Raw genomic sequence first — 21770 nt, 5'->3', positions numbered from 1 at the left:
AAACAAATAGCTAAGAGCAAGAGTTACCACATATTTACTATGTTTGGCTCTCAAAGTACTTACTCTCTCTTAATTCAATCTCTTGCCGTGGAATGTCATCCAATGGATAGTCTATCCACCATGGACAGATACGCATTTCCCATTCCGACAGACCCCTCTCAAGCAGTGCTTTTGAGAACATACAATTTTCACATCCCAAGTCCATTCACTCCTCCACTAGAGGAGGGAGGCTTTCTAGCACTCCACTTTCCTGTAGACTACGCAACCATCTTTTCCAAAAACATAAGAACAAACAACAAAAGCACTCTTAAGTTAGAATACATTTGTACATATGGTATTTAGAAAATATGGTTTCTTTATACTAGAAATACCTGTATACCACCATCTTGCTTGATTGTGTGAGCTCTGGAACCTTCTCAGAGTCTCCAACATTCTTCATTTCACCAAAAATATTTGCAAATGCCTTTAAAATATGTAAACGTCTTTGGCCTTTAAAAAAAACATCAAAGCCTCTTGGAATCTCAGTGTCATCAACTTGTAAGCTCCTGATCAATAAGAAGCATTCTCCAATCATATGAAACCAATACACCTCTTGCTTCATGTAGCTACGAAATCTCCTTACATCCGCAAAGTGTGACATAGTGGAGTCCTTTGCCTTTGTGACAGTCATGAGAAGTAAAATCTCCCTTTTTCTAATATATTGGTTATTGAACAAAACATAACTTCAATATTGTTGAACCAAGTTATGTTCAATTCCAAAAAATAAGAGAACATTAGTCCATGAGGAAAACATAGCTCTCTGCAGCAATATTAGCACTACAAATGGCATACAATTTGTCCTTGGTAATAGCCATCATGTTCTTTTCATCCCAATTCAATGCAAACAAAACAGAAAAGAAATCCTCTCCATGCGCAAGATTAGCTATTCCAAGGTACTTGTATCCTTTGTCCCTCAATTTATCTTGCTCTTTGTTTATGAATTGTTTTCTTTTTGCCTTATAATTTGCCTCTGGCAATGCAAGCTCCTTGAGGCGAGCCTCCTCTTTGAGTATGGCAGAGTTATAGTCATCCTAAATAGAAAAACCAATACACTATTCTTAGTTATGGTTAAATTCAAGATACCACAATTTGTTATGCTGAAAACTAAAATACTATAACAAACTTTTTACTTTCCACACCAAAAGCGATATTAGCAAACATGGGTTCTTATATCATGGATCATTGCCATGGTTACTTTTTCCCTCAATTTCATACTCTATTTCAGCTCACCATCTTTGAGAAGGGCTCATCCTTTCCAAAATGCTTTGTTTATCAGCGATGACAAACTTTTGGAACATGAAAATTTCATGGCCTAGGTTGGGTTTGACATGTGCTCTTGTTACACTACAACATTGAAAATTGTCTTTAAATTTTAAGATTCACACATAAATAAAACCTATTCACATTCACATAACTAATAAATGAAACCTATTGGCATTCACACGTAAATGAAACCTATTGGTATAAATAAAATATCTTGACATTCACACATAAATTATCTTTATATTTTGAGATTCACACATAAATAAAAACTATTGGCAATATTCACACACAATTGATGATCTATTAACCCATTTGAAAAAGTTAATAGTGATAAGTATACTTACTCATTTGATGTATCCAATGCTAACAATAGTTCTCCTTCTTTCTTCTTCTCCACTTGAATGAATTGACATAGAACTCTAACATGTCGCGAAATATCTTCATTATAAACAACATACATCAAATAATAAAATAAATAATTAGTCAAAGAAGGAAGTATCATCACAATAAACAAGAGAAAGCAAGACAATGCATAGTTACCTTCCTTTATCCTCTTCATCCATGTCTTCAACCTATGATTGCCGTCCCATACCAAAAACTTGCGCCCTCTTAAATCATCCCACTCATCAGTCAATTCATCTTCAAACCTTTGGTTAACTTCTCTCCAAAGAGGGCCCCACTCTTCCAAATTTTGGGGAGATACATCCATTAGCTCACCAGTGGGCCTTCTCAAAGAAACCAAAAATTTCCCCATTGTTTCCATATACGAAGCATTATCGAAATATGAAATCAACCATGTAGCAGAACTAGATGCAAGCCTTATAGCCTCATAGGGCACAAGTCTACACAAAGGGATAGGAGGAGGAGAAGTAGACCTTGTTACAAAAAATGAGGCCAACACATCTGACATAAGCCCAAACTTGACATTCTCTCCAATGTGTCTATCATGCTCACTGACCTCTTTCTTTTCTTCATTAGCAACATCCTCATTCACCTCTTCATTTTCCTCATGTACAGTTTGCAAATCTAAAGACCTCCCTTGTGTTGTTTCACCACACTCCGTGGTGGTAGTGTGGGTGCTCATAGGATCAGCATGAATGTCATTGCTTGCTTCATCCATGCTATCCTCAAGCGCTTCATCATCAATGAAACTTGACATTTTTTCCTTGGTTTTCCACCCTTGTTATTTCGAGATTCAGGGAATGCATGGGAGGATGCTTCTTGATCGATACTTACTAGTCTATTGCATAGACCGGATCTTAACCTTGTAATTGGAGTATCTACAAAAATAATTTGAAAATAGAATATAACATTTATATGGAACTTTAAAAGAGTTGCTTAACCATTAAGAATAGAATATGTAAATTTAAAAGAGTGATTGAATGACTTACTTGGACGGCCCCTTTTGCTTTGACCTCTCCTACCACCACCACGCCGACCTCTAGCCATGCTCAGAAGCACTAAAACAAACCACAAATCATTTTAAAAATGAAGACAACTCAACTAAATCACATGTTCTATTAATTAATCTCCACCAAAATATGACCATTTGACGCAGAAAACACACTTTAATATCATTTGTTATTTGGTTTTAATAAATGTATTAAATTTTCTTAATCATTTGAACCTCCTGACCACATTTTCACCCCCGCACCCCCAAAGGGGGATACTCCCAACCCCTTGTTCCTGTCTGCGTTGACGCAGACAATGCTGAGTGTTTGACAATTCCCAATCCAAAAAAATCAAATCATGTCACACTTATTTCTTTAGGATGATTTGCGTATGATTTAAAAATGGTTTAATTTTTCATGCCTTGGACTCGCGCGGTTTACACCCACTCTATATGGAGGGGGGGTGTAGGGGGGGCATCAGTCCCCCCTACTACTGTCGCCAAGGGGTTCCAAGGGGGGCCGGCGATAGCCATGAGGCCCCCCTTGGCGGGGGTTCGAGGGCAGTGCCCCCGAAGCCAAAAATTGTAGGTAACTTGGCTATAGAAGAGGTTTAAGGGGCGGTTTAGGGAGGAGCAGTGGTTTAAGGATGAGGGGCTGAGAGGGGAGTGGTTTAGGGAGCAGGGACTGAGAGGGGAGTGGTTTAAGAAGGAGGGGCTGAGAGGGGGGCAGCTGTGCACTACCCGTCCCATTTCATAAGGTACCTCGCCCCCCCACCAGGTCGTCTGCGTTGACGCAGATAGCGGGCGAGTACTGAGGGCTCCCCCTCCTCGCCTTCTCCCTCTCCTCCTCCTCCCTCCAAAGGGGCTTGCGCCCAACCCCCAAGAGTTGTCTGCGTTGACGCAGGCAGCCCCGGGTGTCCCAAAGGTCTCCTCCTCTCCCATTTTTTCAATTTACCGTCTCCTTCTCTACCTCCCCTTTCCTTCTCTCCCCTCCCATTGTTGTCCTCTCATTGTCTACTTGCTCTTCCATTTCTTTCAGCTATGGAGGAAAAATGAAACTTGAAATATAGATTTTCAGCCATAAGGATGGAGTATGGAGCTTACCCAGTGAGTTTGATGGAGAATGTTGATCTTGTTTGAGCTTGTTGCAGGGGCTGCTCTCCTTTTTGCTTCTTCTTTATGCCTTCCAACTTGCAAAGGGAGAGAAGAAGAGGGAAACAAAAGAGAAAAGGAAGAAGAAGAAAAAGAAGAAGAAGAAGAAGAAGAAAAAGAAGAAGAAGGACAAATAAGAAAATATGTTTAAACCGTTACACACAACTTTCAATGGCAAGCGGTACGTGCATATTGAACATCCATCATGAGAGAATGTTTCTCTCGAGCACCGAAAAATTATTTACTAAAAAAATGTAAATGCTGACGGTGCCTGACATCTGACAAAATAAAACGTGCTTATAAAAATATGTGCTACAACACGACATGATTTTCGAAAAGACATTATTTATTTTCGAAAAGACATGTTTTTTTAAAAAATTATTTAACTAAATCTTGTGATTTTTCAATATGTAGACTTTTTTTAATTATTTGGTTCATTAATGGACTGATTCGCAACTTCAACCGTCACTAAGAACTTGCCCATGGAGTAAGAGCTCATTTAATCCATATTTGGTGGGGGTAACGGACTATTATTTCTACATTCAAAGAAATTGATAAACAATAGGCATGCTATTAGATATAATATTTCGCCTTCATAGCTCCATTGTTTGCTGAGTTTCAAACCGGCTTTTGTGAGAGACGATGGCAGAAGTTACTCTTCAATGGTCAACCGGCTCCGAATCACTGGAACGTGTTGTGCCCCTGAGGGATGGAAAGATTCTTGTGAGCTCTTATTTTCTTCAATCACTTCTACCCCCTGACCGGAAGCTGGTAGGTTTGTATGCTATTTTCCAACTTGATACTTATAGTGAAGAGATCGCGGTTCATGGCCAACCGGATATCAATGGTGCGGAGCAATTTTTGCTCGATTCTTCTCTTTCATGTCAGTATAAAATAGTACATTGTGATACCACTTTCACCATGGACCAAGATGAAGGACTACACACTGTAGAAAATAGCAAACAAGCTCATTCACTTTCAGGACCTGTTGTAGACATTACATCTAATTCCTTCGCAGAGACGTCATCTCAAACTTCTTCGCCACTTATAACAAATTCTTTTTGTGCACCCGTCTCAACTCTGACTATTGACTTAGAGTCAGATGATGGACTTGATAGTCCTCATTCATTTCCACAAATAGAGAAAGAGATTTTACCTTGGATTGCTAATAGCCCCAGAGGAAAGAAGTTGAAGGCTTTATTGCAGATGAGTGAAGGCCCTTTTTTTGTTAGTGAGATTCCAAGAGAGTACAATGGTTCTATTGCTTTCGTTCTTCTACCGACATATGGCACATCTTCAAACATGGATGGGATGCAGCAACAATATGATGGTCATGTCTGGACAAGACCCCATCCAACAAATATCTTCCCTTATGCTACTTCGAGAATTAGCCATTGCCTTGGAGACTTACAATGTCATCGAGTCAATTGTCCTTACTATGAGAGCAACAATCAACATAATAAAATGTATTTTCATGGTTACCTCAATAGCACAGTGAGCAAGGGGCTACTTGCAAGTGAAGAAAAACATTCAATCACGTGTCACTATTGTAGTAAAGTTGTCACTTGTTATGCAACTTGTGATTGCAAAGTTTATTACATTTTGCCAAAGGACACAAGCATGGAGAGATTGATGCTTCATGTAGGCACTCACACACACAATGTGCAACCAGGGACTTCAATGGCTGCAATTAAAAAAATTAGATCTCTAGTTCACTCAGTTTTGCAAGTGAATCGACACTGTGGTGCTAGGAAGATTCAAATGATTGTAGCAAAACAAATTATCACTGAATCTTTGACAAATAATGGTTCAATGGTGGAGGGAGAACAAGAGCTTACAAACTTTTTGGAGGAGTTGATGCCATTGGTTCAAAATCAGAGGTTAGTTTCGGTTATTCAAGTCTACAAACTATGGTTTGTAGCATTGTTATTAGTTTAACAAACTTTCGTTTGTTGAGGTTGCAGGTTCAATAGTATCGTGACATGCCAGAAAAAAAAAGAAACATGTGTCGTTGGAGATGGCTTTGATAACATTTTGGAGTTGAAAAAAAGATGCATGTTTCCTTTTTTTCATGGCAATAGATTTCCAGGGCAAGGAGGGGTGGGTGAAAAAAGTTACATTTTCAAGATGTCTACTAAAGGACCCGGCTCTGGAGTGGAATTGGTTAATCGAATGCGACGCTTAGGAAATGGAGACCTTTGCAAGTCTTGGGTTCACTTTGACTTTACACACAGAATAGATGACTGGGCAACAATGTCTTGTTCTGTGTACGATCCATGGTTTGTTCGGGAACCTTACTTGTTATCAATTTTCGTTGACATATTCTAGTTGTTAATCACTGTATTTCTTATTGCAGCTTGAAGGGGATCATGGTGATTGCTATTTGTGATACAAAGGAAGAGGATATAGAAACACAAATTCTTTTTTGGAGATGCCTTAATAATGTGATGCTCGAGTGTGGACACCCTCCTGCAGACTTTGCAGGTTTTATGGCGGATGAAGCTGGTGCAAATTGGATGGCGATTCGCATTGTTTTCAATGCGGGACCTGACAATGTTTTGGAAGGAAGAGAGCGATCGTGTTTGTTTCACTGGGAACAAAGCTTACAAAAGCACACAACAAAATACGTGCCTTCAAACCTTCGAAAGCATCACTTGAATTTATGTGAGAGGTGGCGCCTTTCAAAATCCATTGAAGAGGGCAAGAGGAATGCCACAGCTATACAAAATTGGTGGCAGCAAGTAGGACTACCTCGAGATAGTACCGTACCATTGAAGAGATGGATCAAATGGTGGGAGAATAGGATAGACCATTGGGGTAGTACTACACATGTAAATGTTTTTTTTTGTTTCTATTTGTTACATACACATGTACTAATATCATTGGGGTGGGAATACCCAAGTATGAGAACAAAATAGACATGTAAGAGGAATTGCTGAGTTTTTTATTGGGTTGCAGGCTTCCTTGAGTCCTTGGGAGAGGGCTTGTATTCCCAACACAAATCTTTCTGAGAGCGTGCATGCAAGTTGGTTGGCAGGGGAGGATGGAAAGAAGAAAATTGGTTTGTATGATGCATGCATCACTAACTTGATCAACTCATATATTCAATGTTCAAGGCAGCTGGCCTTCACAACTGGAAGATACTCTGGAAGTGGTCCCGACATGGATGCTCTTATTAATAGGGTGGTTGCAAGAAATACCCCTTCACCTACATTCATAGCTCGAACAATTCAAGGAGCAGTTCTTGGCATCCCCATGTACGGAGAGCCTTTCATTTCTGGAAACAAAGAAACAGTTCAAAGGAAAAGAAGAACTCTAGATGGTTGTAGCTCTCATAAACCTGGCTATGTAATGGAGTCAAGGGATAGAAAACAAAAAGGATGACCCACAAGATAAATTTTCAAAATAGAAATGACCAACCTACAGAAGTGGGCTTGGACCATGAGGTGCATGCAGTGCCGATTGAAATGGATCTCCCAACTAATATTGTCTCAAAGGAGGAAATGCATAGAAGTTTGTGGGCCATCCGGAGAATGCATGTTCATTGCAAACGAAAATGTTTTGGTATTATAAATAGAAAGAAGTGCTGCAACGTGATAGAAAGTAGATCACCTAGGTTACTATGCCCTTCATTTTGGTCAGAAAGAGAATTTCAAGGTAAGCCTATTGCACAATGGTTCTAGTTTTGCAGTCATGATGTGGAGCATACATGGGATGTTGATAAACAAGTTAAGCATGTGCCCTTGTGACCAAGGATTTGGTCTATTGACAAGGGCACCAATGCTTCTGCAGAGGAGATTTCAATTCTTATAAAAGGAGGTTTTGTATTCAAGCATGATGGCATTCCACCTACCCCCAAAAATACTACGACCCATGGGATAGAACCACTTACCTCTTCAAGTGGCAAGCGAAGAAAAAAATGGAGACATGGTATTTCTAAGGATGCAAAAAAAAAAATTGCGTTGGCTGAGGCATTGGATGTAGTTTTCATGGAAGCGAAAGTAGTGGTGGCAAATACGAAAGTCATATTTTATGTTATGTCAGAGCATTTGTATGAGGTGCATGTCAATCCCGAGCCCTTCTGCACATGTCCTGACTTTCAAAAGAGAGAGTTGGAAAGTAAACCCTTCCTGGCCTGCAAGAACATGTATTATGTCTACATTCGTGTGCTTGGGATGGACAAAAATCAACATATGATGATGCATCAACCTTCCCTTAAGCAAACTGATTTAAATTTTATGCTTGCCATTCCGCGACATATAAAATGCAAATCAAAGACTTGAGAGTTTTATGTTGGCTATTGTTCAATGAGATGGGGACCATGCAGTACTGAATGAAAGATTTAAAGGGCATATGAAGAAGTGGAGGTGGAGGTTGTCGTATTGCTGCGCATTCGAGGTGTGAAAACCACCCAAAAGTTGTGTGTGTGATTTGATACTTTGTACATACTTAGTCGTTATGTTTGCTCTTTTATTTTATGTGGGTAATATAGTGAAGAGGGGTTTGAAGCAAGAGGAAGAAATAATTCGTGATGAGTTGACATACATGACTGCCCTTCAAGCTTGTGGTGCACTTACAGATGCAGAAGCTATTGTTTGGAAGGAACAATTGTCTCTACTTGGGTTTCTGGAAATTGGTCAGACATTGCATCATGATGCTTGTATGAGGGGTTATACTTCAGATGTCTTTGTTGGTAATGGTCTTGTGAGTATGTATGGAGCACATGGGACCATACAAGAAGCAGAGAGTATGTTTATTGGCTTACCATTTCGAAATGTCGTATCATGGAGTGCAATGGCTATCTCTTTGGCTTACCTTTATGGACACCATCCCAAGTTGAATTATGGAAATGCATTTCGCGGGTTGGCTACAAGCTAGCAGATGGGTGTGGGATCAACGATTGGAGTTGAAGTGTATGTACTTGATGGTACTGTAGTCAGAGAAAGACCAGCGTTAACTCTGTCTTTCTTAATTGCTGGTTTAGCAACAGCATTCTCAGGATTTTGTTATGCAGAACTGGCCAGTTGATGTCCATCGGCTGGTAGTGCCTACCATTATGCATATATTTGTGCTGGGGAAGAGGACAAAGGGGGCGTGAAAAAGCAAAAGCAAAAGAGAACTATTTTTGAAAGAGCCTTTTTGGGGGGAAAGAAAAAGAACACTATTTTTGAAAGGGGAATGATAAAGAACAGAGAACGCGGAAGAAAACGAAGGGGAATGGTGGGTTGGATGAGTGATTGCAAACAGAGAAAGAAAGAAAGAACAGAGTAGGGGGGGACTTGCCTTCACCCACCTCCACAAGACAGGAAAGTTAGGGCCCTGACTCTCGCCATGGATCTTGGACCTGGCTCCTCCTGCCCTGATGCCCTGCATGTGGCATGAAGCTAGAGAATGTGGCTTGAGCATGGGGTCTCAAAACAAAACCGACAAGCCATAGCAGCCCTTTGCCACTCACATTCTTGTGCAAATCCACGTAGTCATTCATCACGGCGGCACAGACATTGCTCTGGAGAGGAAGCTGCTCCAAAGCTTGTCTCAAGAAGCAGTGGCTTGCACTGAAGATTGATTAAATACAACATTGTTCTGCATCCGCATTGCTTCTCGATTTCATCAACCCACGCTGCGGTTTTGTCAGAAATGTTTGATTTTCTCTGAAGAGAAGCTGCTTCAAAGCTCGCCTCAAGATACAGTGGCTTGCGCTGAAAAATCTATCAGAGAACATTGCTTTACCTTCCGCCAGCGCTCCTTAATCTCATCAACCACAAAGATGCGGTTTTTGTCAGGAAAGTTTGGTCGATCCGCTTCTCTGAGCACTATCACATCATCAGGTAGCTGGTTAGGTTGTTGTCACAGGTCACGAGCTTTGGGAATTATTATATTTTCAGCCAGAGGGTGCATGAATTTCAGCAGCATATCATCCATTGCATCATCAAAGATTCTTGTGGACAATGATTTTTGGTAGCCACATTCAAATTTTGGGGCATTTGTACTGTAGACTGTAGAAATTGAGACAGAGTAATGCTTACATTGACCTTCTAGGACCAAGCACATTATAACCGAGTTTCTAACAAGGCGACTGGCGTGCAACATGGTGTACTCTCTCGGGTTGTTTGGGAATTACTGATGAAGTGGAGAATTTGCGGAAGATTGTTCTGATCTTGCTTGGCATAACTGGGCAGGCGTACTGACAGACCAGCAGCCCAGATTATTTGTTTTCTTATGGCATACTGTTTGTTGCCACAAACATATGGTTCATCTCGATTGGGTGGGCAAGATCACCGTACTGTGCAAGCATCAAATCTAGCATCATACTTTGGTTGATTGGGTGTGATCCCTTTTGCTCGCATTGAAGCTGTATTTGCTGGAGTATATGCTATATTGACTATCGTAAACAAGCATTTCATTCAAAATGCAAAAAAACTTTATTACTGCTGCAACTATTCTGAGGGCTGAGACATACAGAATTGTTGTCTTAGATTTGGTTCAAAATTCTCAGAAACTACATGAAGCTGTGGATTTGAACATAGATAATAATTACCTGTCTGAATCAAAAGATCATCAGTCATAACAAAGTTCAGCTCTTCTGATGTAAAAGAGGGAGTTGTTAAGCTAAAAAAATTACTTGTCTCATCAGTCTTTTGAAGAGTTGTTGGAGTGTAAACATGAACGTTGTGGAGGTTGCCACTGTAAGCTAAATTGGCTTTCTATTCGTCTTCAGTTATTGACAGAAATAAAAACAGAGACTTGACATCAATTTCTCATCTTGCTTATATGTATGATTGATCTTCTATCCTGAAATCAGTCAAGGTCCTCTGTGGTTGCGACATTGCTTTCACAAACCCTTCGACATCTTTGGTGAACCCGACGTGAAAGCGTCGCAGAAATTTCAGGATGGGAGATACTTCAGCCTCTATTTCAGCCTCTTCTACAATTCCAGCTGCCTCTACTTCAGCTCCATCAATGACTGCTGCGTCAAGTACTTCGACAGAGGATCTAAAGCAGATTTTGCACAATATGTCCATGTATATGCAGCTCCAAAATCAGCAGACACAATTGTATATGCAGCAGCAGCAACAATTGCATCAACAGCAGTTGTCTCAGCAAAGACAACTCTATTCGAAGCAGGAGAATGCAAACAGTGCGACTAAGGCTATTGAAGCAGTTGAGAATGAGAAGAAGCTATTTGATGGCCGTAATGTTTCAGCATATTTGAAGACATATGAGATCAAGATGGGGTTTTTTGGAGTTCCAGCTGGACTTATGAGTAAGTACTTCCTTCGTCTTGTCACACCCGCCTTGAGGGCAAAAGTGACTAATCTTTTTATTCAAAATACACATTGGCAAGATTTTAAGAAGGCCTTGAAAGAAGAATATTTCCTTGAGGACTTTGATATGGCTACTCGGCGGTCATTCCGAGAGTGGGTCTACATGCCAAACAAAGGTCTAGCTACTTCAGAGTTGATTCGAGAATTTGAGAAGAGGTATAGTCAACTTGATGCCATTGAACAAAGAGCATTGGATGTTGAAAAAGTTGAGCTTTTCTTGCAAGCTGCAGATCTTGCTCTTCAAGAAGAATTGGGTGAGCTTCTTGAGGATCGCACGAAGCCTATGGGTCTTAAAACGGATTGGCAAGATGCTCAGGATGCAGTCTCGACTTTGACCAAGAGGAGGATATGGAAGCTTGGCCTATGCCAGTGCCTACTATTTCCACTCCACCTATTCCTCTTGTTCCACGACCGATGCCTGCACCTTCTGCTCCGAAACCATCCGCTCCATCGGTGCCTACCTCTCTTGATGACATAATCAAAGGCATAACAGATTTGACACTGGAGTCAGTCAAAGCGGAGTTGGTGGGAAAGTTGAAAGAGCAGTTTGCTTTGACTGTGCCTACTACTTCTTCTAGTGCTCCTACTACACCTAGGAGTGCTCCTAGTGCACCTAGGAGAGATCGGAGATGTATTTGGTGTGATAGTACAGACCATCAGCATTGCAGGGATTGTGAATCTTTTCAGGATGCAAGGAGGAAGAATTTGGTATATTGGGGGCAAGATGGTAAGATTTGGTTGACTAAGACAGGAGCTCCACTTGCTACCAACTTTGGTAAAGGTGGAATGAAGAAGTTAGTGGATGACATGGCTGCGCATACTTCTTATGTGACAGCTAGAGGTGATGCTTCTGCATATGGAGTCCAGATTGAGAAGGGATCAGAGACTCAATCAGCGCTATGGACTTATGCTATGGAGACTGTAAATAAGGGGAAAATTCAGCAAACTGTTTTGACTAGTGCAGGCTCTAGCATCAGATCAGAGACAGGTTGGGATTCGCCTGTTGATAGGTACTCTATTTATGCTTATTTGGCTAAGTCTCAGGGTGCAGATGTACTTGTTGAGGAGAAGCGTAAGAGGGATGAAGAAAATCCAAGTGCAGCTAAGAAGACTAGAGGGGGTAAGTTTGTTACTCCACCTACTGCAGGACCGTCTTCAAGACCAGGGCCAGATCGACAGATGGAAGATGCTCAAAAGAGAGAAAAGAGGCAAGAGCCTAGAGAGAGAAAGCAGCCAGGGTTTAGATTGATGTCCGATATTGAGACATCTACGGACATGAAGAAAATCTTTAATGACAAGATACTTGGCAGTGAGGTGACTTTTACTATTTCTGAGGTTTTGGGCATCTCGAAAAGAGAGTTTCAAGATCAGTTTCAGGAGGTCCTGAAGAGGAAAAGACATGCATTGTCTACCACTGATACACAGGGAGTTTTGATTGGGGAGTTGGATGAGGATGAGGATGAGGTTATGGTTGAAAATGCTTTTGTTTTTCCGCAGGTAGAGAAGAGGGTTCAGCCTATGCATTATGCTGAAATTGATGAGCCTGTCTTGATACCGCGTAGTCACTTTTCGTGGAGCCATTGGGCTAGGGCAACTACAGAGACGATGGTAAAGATTGGAGAGAAACAGGTGCCTTATGTTGCATTGGTGGATCATGGTTCAGAGATTAATCTCATAGTTCGTGGAGTTTATGAGAGTAACAGATGGCCTATGGATGTAGAGCATGGGTGGCGTATGAGAGCTGCCAATAACACTACAGGTGATTTGTATGCTGCCTGTCCTAGTGTCAGGGTCTCTATTGGTGATGTAGAGGAGGATTTTCATTTCTTTGTGCAGGATTCATGCTCTTATCCTATAATTCTTGGATAGCCATTCATCACAGAGATGCGCATGGAAACAAAGGTCATGGATGATGGATCTGCTTATGCACGGATTCGCAGTAAAGATGGTATGAGAGCAGTTCAGTTTATGACTCTGTGTGTGAACCATGTTAGAAACAGGGATACTCTCAGAGATGCACCTTTGCCCACTATGAGGGATTCGGGTTTTCATTAGGTACCGCCGTTTCGCGAGACGACGGTGGTACAGAGCAGAGGAGATTGGAGTTCTCCCCTCCTGGCAGCAGTGTTTTCTCCTCTGGTTTTGTTGGGATTTCAGCAAGCAGTTCAATGAGCTATCAGAAGACTTCTAGGTTGCCTAGAGCTGCCAGGCAGTATATATGCAGGAAGGAGAAAATTTTGAAAAATGCAAGAATTTTGGAGGATGATGAGCACATAGATGGGACGTATGACAGTGTGATTTGTGCAGATACGATAGAAGAGATGAAAGATATGCTGAAAACTGATATGCAGAGTTGTCACAGTAATGTATTAGTGCAGTCCCTGGACATGTTTCATGAAATTACAGATTTTGTGTCACAGATTGAGTCAGAGGCTGAGGTAGCTCAGCAAAAAGCGTTGAGTGTTGAAGAAATTCAGCAAACAGAGTTTCCAATTGGTTATGATCAGCTTTCAGAGACACAGAGGGCTGAAAACTTTCAGCCAACAGAGTTTACTGCTGAAATATTTCAGCATCCAGAGTTTAGGGTTGTTTCTATGCAGTCCATAGAGCAGAGGGCTGAGGATATTCAGCCATTGAAGTGCAGAATTGCTGATTTACAGCAAGATTTGAGTAATGCAGAAGAGCATAATGAAGCCAGGGTTGACACGAAATACAAAACTGTGGATAAGAAGGTGAAGCTGGTTGCTGTACCGCTTCCACCTGACAGTGATCAGCAAATAGAGAGGGCTGCTAAACAGCCAATTTTGAGGAATCCGGAGCATATTGGTCATAAATTTTCAGCAGAGTCTCTTGCTGAATTGAAAATTGGAAATGGTGATTTCTTGTTACCCATAGAGAAGTAATGCTTTCAGGAGATGCTTGAGCGACATGGAAGGGGATTTGCTTTTTTCCCACATGAGATTGGATGTGTGAATCCTGATATTGTTGCTCCTATGGTGATCTTTACTATTCCTCATATTCCATGGAATCTCCGACCTATTCCAGTGCCTAAAGCACACTTGTCAAAGCTGATTGACTTATTGAATGAGAAAATCAGGATGGGAATTCTTGAGCCTTCATCTGCACCATACTCAAACAGGTGGTTTACAGTTCCAAAGAAGAATGGTACTCTCCGATTTATTCAGGACATGCAGCCAGTGAACAGAGTTACTATCAAGAATGTTGGTATAGGTCCAGTTGTGGATGAGTTTGCAGAGGCATTTGCTGGACGTGCCATCTATTCTTTAGGTGATTTGTATTTAGGATATGATCAGTTTCAGCTGGCTTTGGAAAGCAGGGACATAACCACCATGAGAACTCCTATTGGGCTTGTCAGGATGTGTACCTTGCCTCAAGGTGCCACTAATTCTGTTGCGCATATGATGAATGCCATGCATAAGGTCCTTCGTGATTATATACCTCAGCTTACTATGCCTTTCTTGGATGATATGCCCATTAAGGGGTGTGCAGAAGAAGAGAAGAATGAGAGTCTAAATGAGCAGGGATGTAGATACTTTGTGGCTGATCATATTTCAGCATGTGAGAAGATTTTGGCCAGGTTAGAAGAAGTGAACTTGACACTTTCAGGGCAAAAATCTGTTTTTGGAGTGAATGAGGTTGTCATTGTTGGACATATGTGTGGATATTATGGCAGGAAACCCTCACCTGATAAGGTGAATGCTATAGGCAAGATTGCGGAGTATTGTTCTACCACTTCAGAGGTACGGAGATTCATTGGAGCTTGTGTGTTTTATATGATTTGGATACCTCATTTTGCACACATAGCAGATTGTTTATATCAGCTGCTTCGAAAGGGGCAGAAATTCTATTGGGATGAGAGCCACACTAGAGCCATGCGGAAATTGAAGAAGTTATTGCAGAATGCTCCTACTCTCATGAAAGCGGATTATAATTGTGAAAGGCCTATTGTATTGACAGTTGACACTAGTCCAATTGGCATCGGTTGGGCTATGGGTCAAGATGATGCATATGGAAATAGGTATGCTATTCGGTTTGGGGCGAAAGTCCTAAACGAGAGACAGAGGAGATATCCGCAAATCAAAAGGGAGCTACTGGGGATTGTCACGGCTCTCAAATGTGACAAGGAGTACTTTATTAGAGCTTCAGTTGTGGTAGAGACAGATTGCTTGCCATTGATTGGTATGATCACGAGTTGCTCTACTCCGAATATAGCTATGCTGAGATGGATTGCATACATCAAGTCATTAAATCCGGAATTTAAACACATAGCAGGGAAGGATAATCCAATGGCAGATATGTTGTCTAGAGCCAGATATGATGATGAGGAGACTCTACTTACAGAAGAGGATGATGCAGAAATTTCAGCCACTATGGTTGATCATGTTTGTCATGTCTATGATATTGTGGCTTTCATAGAAGAACTCTATGTTGGAGATTGGTTGCAGATTGGCAGGTACCTTAGTACACTAAGCAAAAGAGATGAATGGACAGATGAAGAGTTCAAGAAGATCAGAAGGAAAGCCTATGGTTATTTTCTCAAGGACGGATTTCTTTGGAAGCATCCGAAGAAAAGAGGTGGATTACCTTTACGGGTTGTCTGCGATAGAGAGACATAGCTACAGGTGATGAGGGAGTTTCATGAGAGTCCTTGGGCTGGTCATAGAGGAGTATGGGCTACTTATGAGAAAATCAAGGAGAAATATTGTTGGAAAGGCACGTATAGAGATGTTTCTCACTTTGTTGAGACTTGCAGAGACTGTCAGATGTATTCAGTAGTGCGTTATCGAGATGAGCTTCATCCGACCTATCCGCTATGCATTCATTATAAGTGGGTAGTTGATTTGGTTACCATGCCTATGGGTCTATGGTAGATGAGATACATTGTTTTGGCTAGAGAGGATCTTACCAATCATGTTGAGGGCAGATCTTTAAGAACGAAGACCACTAGTGCAGTGTGTAAGTTCTTATTGGAAGAAATTTTCTGCAGATATGGTTGTGTGGGTAAGATCACTGCAGATCATGGTGAATTGGATGCAGATGAAGCTAGGGAGTTTTTCTCTCAGCTAGGAATCAAGTTGGCTCTAACTACAGCATATAATCCAAAGCGAAATGGGAAGAGTGAAAGAGGGCATCCGCCAATAGTGAAAGCATTAGCCAAAGCATGCAGAGGACGGATTGGAGAATGGCCGAGACTTCTACCATTTGCTTTGTGGGCTGATCGTACGACTCATAGTGTTACCACAGGATATATGCCTGCAGAGTTGATGTATGGTCAGAAACTTGTTATGCCGACTGAGACTTGTGCTTTGACTTGGTCAGTTTTACCTTGGCAGGAGGATTTGACGAGAGAGGAGCTCTTAGCTCTTCGGATTCGACAGTTGGAGAGGAGACCAGAGGATATTCAACTAGCTATTGACAGGTTGAAGGTTGCTAGACTAAGAAATAAGGACAGGTTTGACAGCAGGCATCGCTTGCGGCCTAGAGCAATAGAAGAGGGAGATTGGGTATTGGTCTTTGATAGCAGCCTTGAAAATCAGCATACTGCACTTCGGAAGATGGTGAAAAGATGGTTTGGGCCGTACATAGTCAGACATGTCTTTGATAATGCAACATATGAGCTGACAGAATTGGATGGGACAGTGCTTAGAGTGCCTATTGCTGGAAAAAGAATCAAGATTTTCAAGAAAAGAGATGATGAAGATTATGCACTGGAAGAATTTGCAAGAGAACAACGAGAAGAAACTCCGATAGAAGAGACAGATGATATGACGGATAATCTTGTTGATATACCGGAAATGCATAATGAAGAGATTGATCTGTTTGTGGAACTTGATGATAACGATCATGGGTAGTTGGCCCATCCGGAGGATGCGCAGGATTAGAGGGGGTGGATGTCGTATTGCTGTGCATTCGAGGTGTGAAAACCACCCAAAAGTTGTGTGTGTGATTTGATACTTTGTACATACTTAGTCGTTATGTTTGCTCTTTTATTTTATGTGGGTAATATAGTGAAGAGGGGTTTGAAGCAAGAGGAAGAAATAATTCGTGATGAGTTGACATACATGACTGCCCTTCAAGCTTGTGGTGCACTTACATATGCAGAAGCTATTGTTTGGAAGGAACAATTGTCTCTACTTGGGTTTCTGGAAATTGGTCAGACATTGCATCATGATGCTTGTATGAGGGGTTATACTTCAGATGTCTTTGTTGGTAATGGTCTTGTGAGTATGTATGGAGCACATGGGACCATACAAGAAGCAGAGAGTATGTTTATTGGCTTACCATTTCGAAATGTCGTATCATGGAGTGCAATGGCTATCTCTTTGGCTTACCTTTATGGACACCATCCCAAGTTGAATGATGGAAATGCATTTCGCGGGTTGGCTACAAGCTAGCAGATGGGTGTGGGATCAACGATTGGAGTTGAAGTGTATGTACTTGATGGTACTGTAGTCAGAGAAAGACTAGCGTTAACTCTGTCTTTCTTAATTCCTGGTTTAGCAGCAGCATTCTCAGTTTTTTGTTATGCAGAACTGACTAGTTGATGTCCATCGGCTGGCAATGCCTACCATTATGCCTATATTTGTGCTGGGGAAGAGGACAAAGGAGGCGTGAAAAAGAAAAAGCAAAAGAGAACTATTTTTGAAAGAGCCTTTTTGGGGGGAAAGAAAAAGAACACTATTTTTGAAAGGGGAATGATAAAGAACAGAGAACACGGAAGAAAACGAAGGGGAATGGTAGGTTGAATGAGTGATTGCAAACAGAGAAAGAAAGAAAGAACAGAGTAGGGGGGGACTTGCCTTCACCCACCTCCACAAGACAGGAAAGTTAGGGCCCTGACTCTCGCCATGGATCTTGGACCTGGCTCCTCCTGCCCTGATGCCCTGCATGTGGCATGAAGCTAGAGAATGTGGCTTGAGCATGGGGTCTCAAAACAAAACCGATAAGCCATAGCAGCCCTTTGCCACTCACATTCCTGTGCAAATCCACGTAGTCATTCATCACGGCGGCACAGACATTGCTCTGGAGAGGAAGCTGCTCCAAAGCTTGTCTCAAGAAGCAGTGGCTTGCACTGAAGATTGATTAAATACAACATTGTTCTGCATCCGCATTGCTTCTCGATTTCATCAACCCACGCTGCGGTTTTGTCAGAAATGTTTGATTTTCTCTAAAGAGAAGCTGCTTCAAAGCTCGCCTCAAGATACAGTGGCTTGCGCTAAAAAAACTATCAGACAACATTGCTTTACCTTCCGCCAGCGCTCCTTAATCTCATCAACCACAAAGTTGCGGTTTTTGTCAGGAAAGTTTGGTCGATCCGCTTCTCTGAGCACTATCACATCATCAGGTAGCTGGTTAGGTTGTTGTCACAGGTCACGAGCTTTGGGAATTATTATATTTTCAGCCAGAGGGTGCATGAATTTCAGCAGCATATCATCCATTGCATCATCAAAGATTCTTGTGGACAATGATTTTTGGTAGCCACATTCAAATTTTGGGGCATTTGTACTGTAGACTGTAGAAATTGAGACAGAGTAATGCTTACATTGACCTTCTAGGACCAAGCACATTATAACCGAGTTTCTAACAAGGCAAATGGTGTGCAACATGGTGTACTCTCTCGGGTTGTTTGGGAATTATTGATGAAGTGGAGAATTTACGGAAGATTGTTCTGATCTTGCTTGGCATAACTGGGCAGGCGTGCTGACAGACCAGCAGCCCAGATTATTTGTTTTCTTATGGCATATTGTTTGTTGCCACAAACATATGGTTCATCTGGATTGGGTGGGCAAGATCACCGTACTGTGCAAGCATCAAATCTAGCATCATACTTTGGTTGATTGGATGTGATCCCTTTTGCTCGCATTGAAGCTGTATTTGCTGGAGTAGATGCTATATTGACTATCGTAAACAAGCATTTCATTCAAAATGCAAAAAAACTTTATTACTGCTGCAACTATTCTGAGGGCTGAGACATACAGAATTGTTGTCTTAGATTTGGTTCAGAATTCTCAGAAACTACGTGAAGCTGTGGATTTGAACATAGATAATAATTACCTGTCTGAATCAAAAGATCATCAGTCATAACAAAGTTCAGCTCTTCTGATGTAAAAGAGGGAGTTGTTAAGCTAAAAAAATTACTTGTCTCATCAGTCTTTTGAAGAGTTGTTGGAGTGTAAACATGAACGTTGTGGAGGTTGCCACTGTAAGCTAAATTGGCTTTCTATTCGTCTTCAGTTATTGACAAAAATAAAAACAGAGACTTGACATCAATTTCTCATCTTGCTTATATGTATGATTGATCTTCTATCCTGAAATCAGTCAAGGTCCTCTGTGGTTGCGACATTGCTTTCACAAACCCTTCGACAACGTTCATTTTGGATACATGATGTGAAGGGACCACATATTTGGTATTTTTCTTTTTGAGCATAATGAAAACTCTAGTAAAAGTAGACATTATTAATCATGGACCAGTTATCCATTTGTGGACATGATTGGACGAGGATCTAAAAGTGGAATTATTGATCATGCTTTTTTGATTCATTGAGGGGGCCATCTATTTATAGGTTAGGGATCTCTTTATAAACTATGCTTATTTAGTATGCAAAGTAATTTCATTTTTCCTGATTTGATGCTCCAACTTCATTTTTGTTGAGCCAATTTTTTTTCAAGGTAATCTAGATCTTGCTCCTCTTCTCCTATTATGAAAAGTATGCAAGTTTATTGTTTGCCTTTTGCTATGATGAATACATCCATAAAGCTTGGTATTCACTGAGGGGGGTACCTATTTGCAGGCGATGGATCTCATTATAGATCATGCTTATTTTGTGTGCAAAGAAATTTCATTTTTCTTAATTTTAATGCTCCAAGTTCATTTTTGCTAGTTGTGACAATTTTTTTCTCAAGGTAATCTCAATTTTGTTTCATAAAGCTTGTTGATCACTTCATTTTAATTCCCCTCAGAGGATTGTCTATTTATATGTGAAATGTCTCTTTATAAATCATTCTTGTTTTGTGTGCAAAGCATTTTCATTTTTCCTGGTATTGATGTTCCAAGTTCGTTTTTGTTGATTGTGATACTTTTTTCTTAAGGTAATCTTGATCTTTGTCCTTTACTCCTATTATGGAAAGCATGGTTACATAGAATCTAATCATGTATCATCTACTCTAGTCACATTTCTAATATATATTATGGTTGCTTCTCCTTCCCATGTTACACCTTCTCAATTGTTTGCTTCCCCTTATCACGTTATCAAGGTGTTCTAATTTCTAATTTTCATTTGTTAATTGGGTATTTTTTATCTAAACCATGTTTCATCTAACCTTTGATTGGCAAGTCTGCTATTGATATAAACCATGGCCAAGTTTGATGTTGAACCAAACCATGATATGGTTGCTTCCCGTCCTTATACAACAACTCTACTCTTTGCTTCTCTTTTGCATATTGCTCTTCCTTCCACTTTCCATAGTCAATTCTACTAATTTTTATTTTTAGCACAAGGTTTTCTTTAAATTCTACATGAGTCAAATCATGCCTAAACCTACACAGGAGGAGCTAGACATAAGAAAGACCTTCAGAACCGCAAATGGTAAACTAGATTCGTTGTCAAAAGCTACAAACTATGATGAGAAGTGGTCAATAAATGATGCAACCTTTGCCATTGGAAAGGTTGAATAAATACTTGGCCAAATTTTTCAACAAGAGGATGAAAACGATATATCCCTTGTAGATATGTTAGAGTTAAAGCTCCCTACAACCATTGCATATATGAGAAGCTTTGGAGTGATTAGTAAAAAAGATGAGGAAGATATTAACATTTGTTGCTATCAAGTCCACATATCGATACTATATAATAGTTATATATAAGTGGCTTTCATAATTTGCCTAAATAGTTGCAAGAGAAATAATTATATTTTCCTATATTGAGTTCTTTTTGTGTTTTGTTTAGATTGACTCATAATTTTAGAGATTAGTCTGATTGATAAGGGTACTTTTTGAGATGTGTGGTAGAAACCCAATTTTTTTCATTTTTCTCTCTTCTGTATATTTTGAGAGTTTGAAAAAAATGGTCCATTGAATAGCTTGTTTAATACAAATTTTCAATATGGGTAACAAGATTATCCCTCATAAAGTTACAAATTTTGTGAAAAAACTCCAAGTTTGGCAAATACATTGAAAAACTCCCAAGTTTTGGAAAATTTTGTGAAAAAACTTCAAATTGGGGGCTTGCTTTTTTAAATCCCCCCATCCAAAGGTAGTGACTATTTAAAATTTATGAGGTGTGATTTTCACTTCTATGTTGGTGGGTATGTATTTTATTTTTAGCTTTAAATGTACATATTTGGTAAGGAAGTTCTGAATTTCTATGTATGGTACCTCCTTTCTATGCATATTCAAAGCTTGCGGTAGCATAAGAACTTGTTTTATTTGGATATACCCATTAGGGCTTTTTAGAATTATTATTATCTTTGCTTTGTGGCTTGAAGGTCTTTATATAGACAATCCCTTTGTGGATATATGCAAATTGTGGGGCACTTGTAGAAGTAGAATGAGTGATTGTTAGTATGCCCATTAATGTTGC

This window comes from Lygodium microphyllum, chromosome 19 (assembly GCF_053477565.2).
Source record: "Lygodium microphyllum isolate KBCC chromosome 19, Lygodium_microphyllum_v1.1.10, whole genome shotgun sequence".
Lineage (NCBI taxonomy): Eukaryota > Viridiplantae > Streptophyta > Polypodiopsida > Schizaeales > Lygodiaceae > Lygodium > Lygodium microphyllum.
This window is presented reverse-complemented; position numbering follows the sequence as displayed.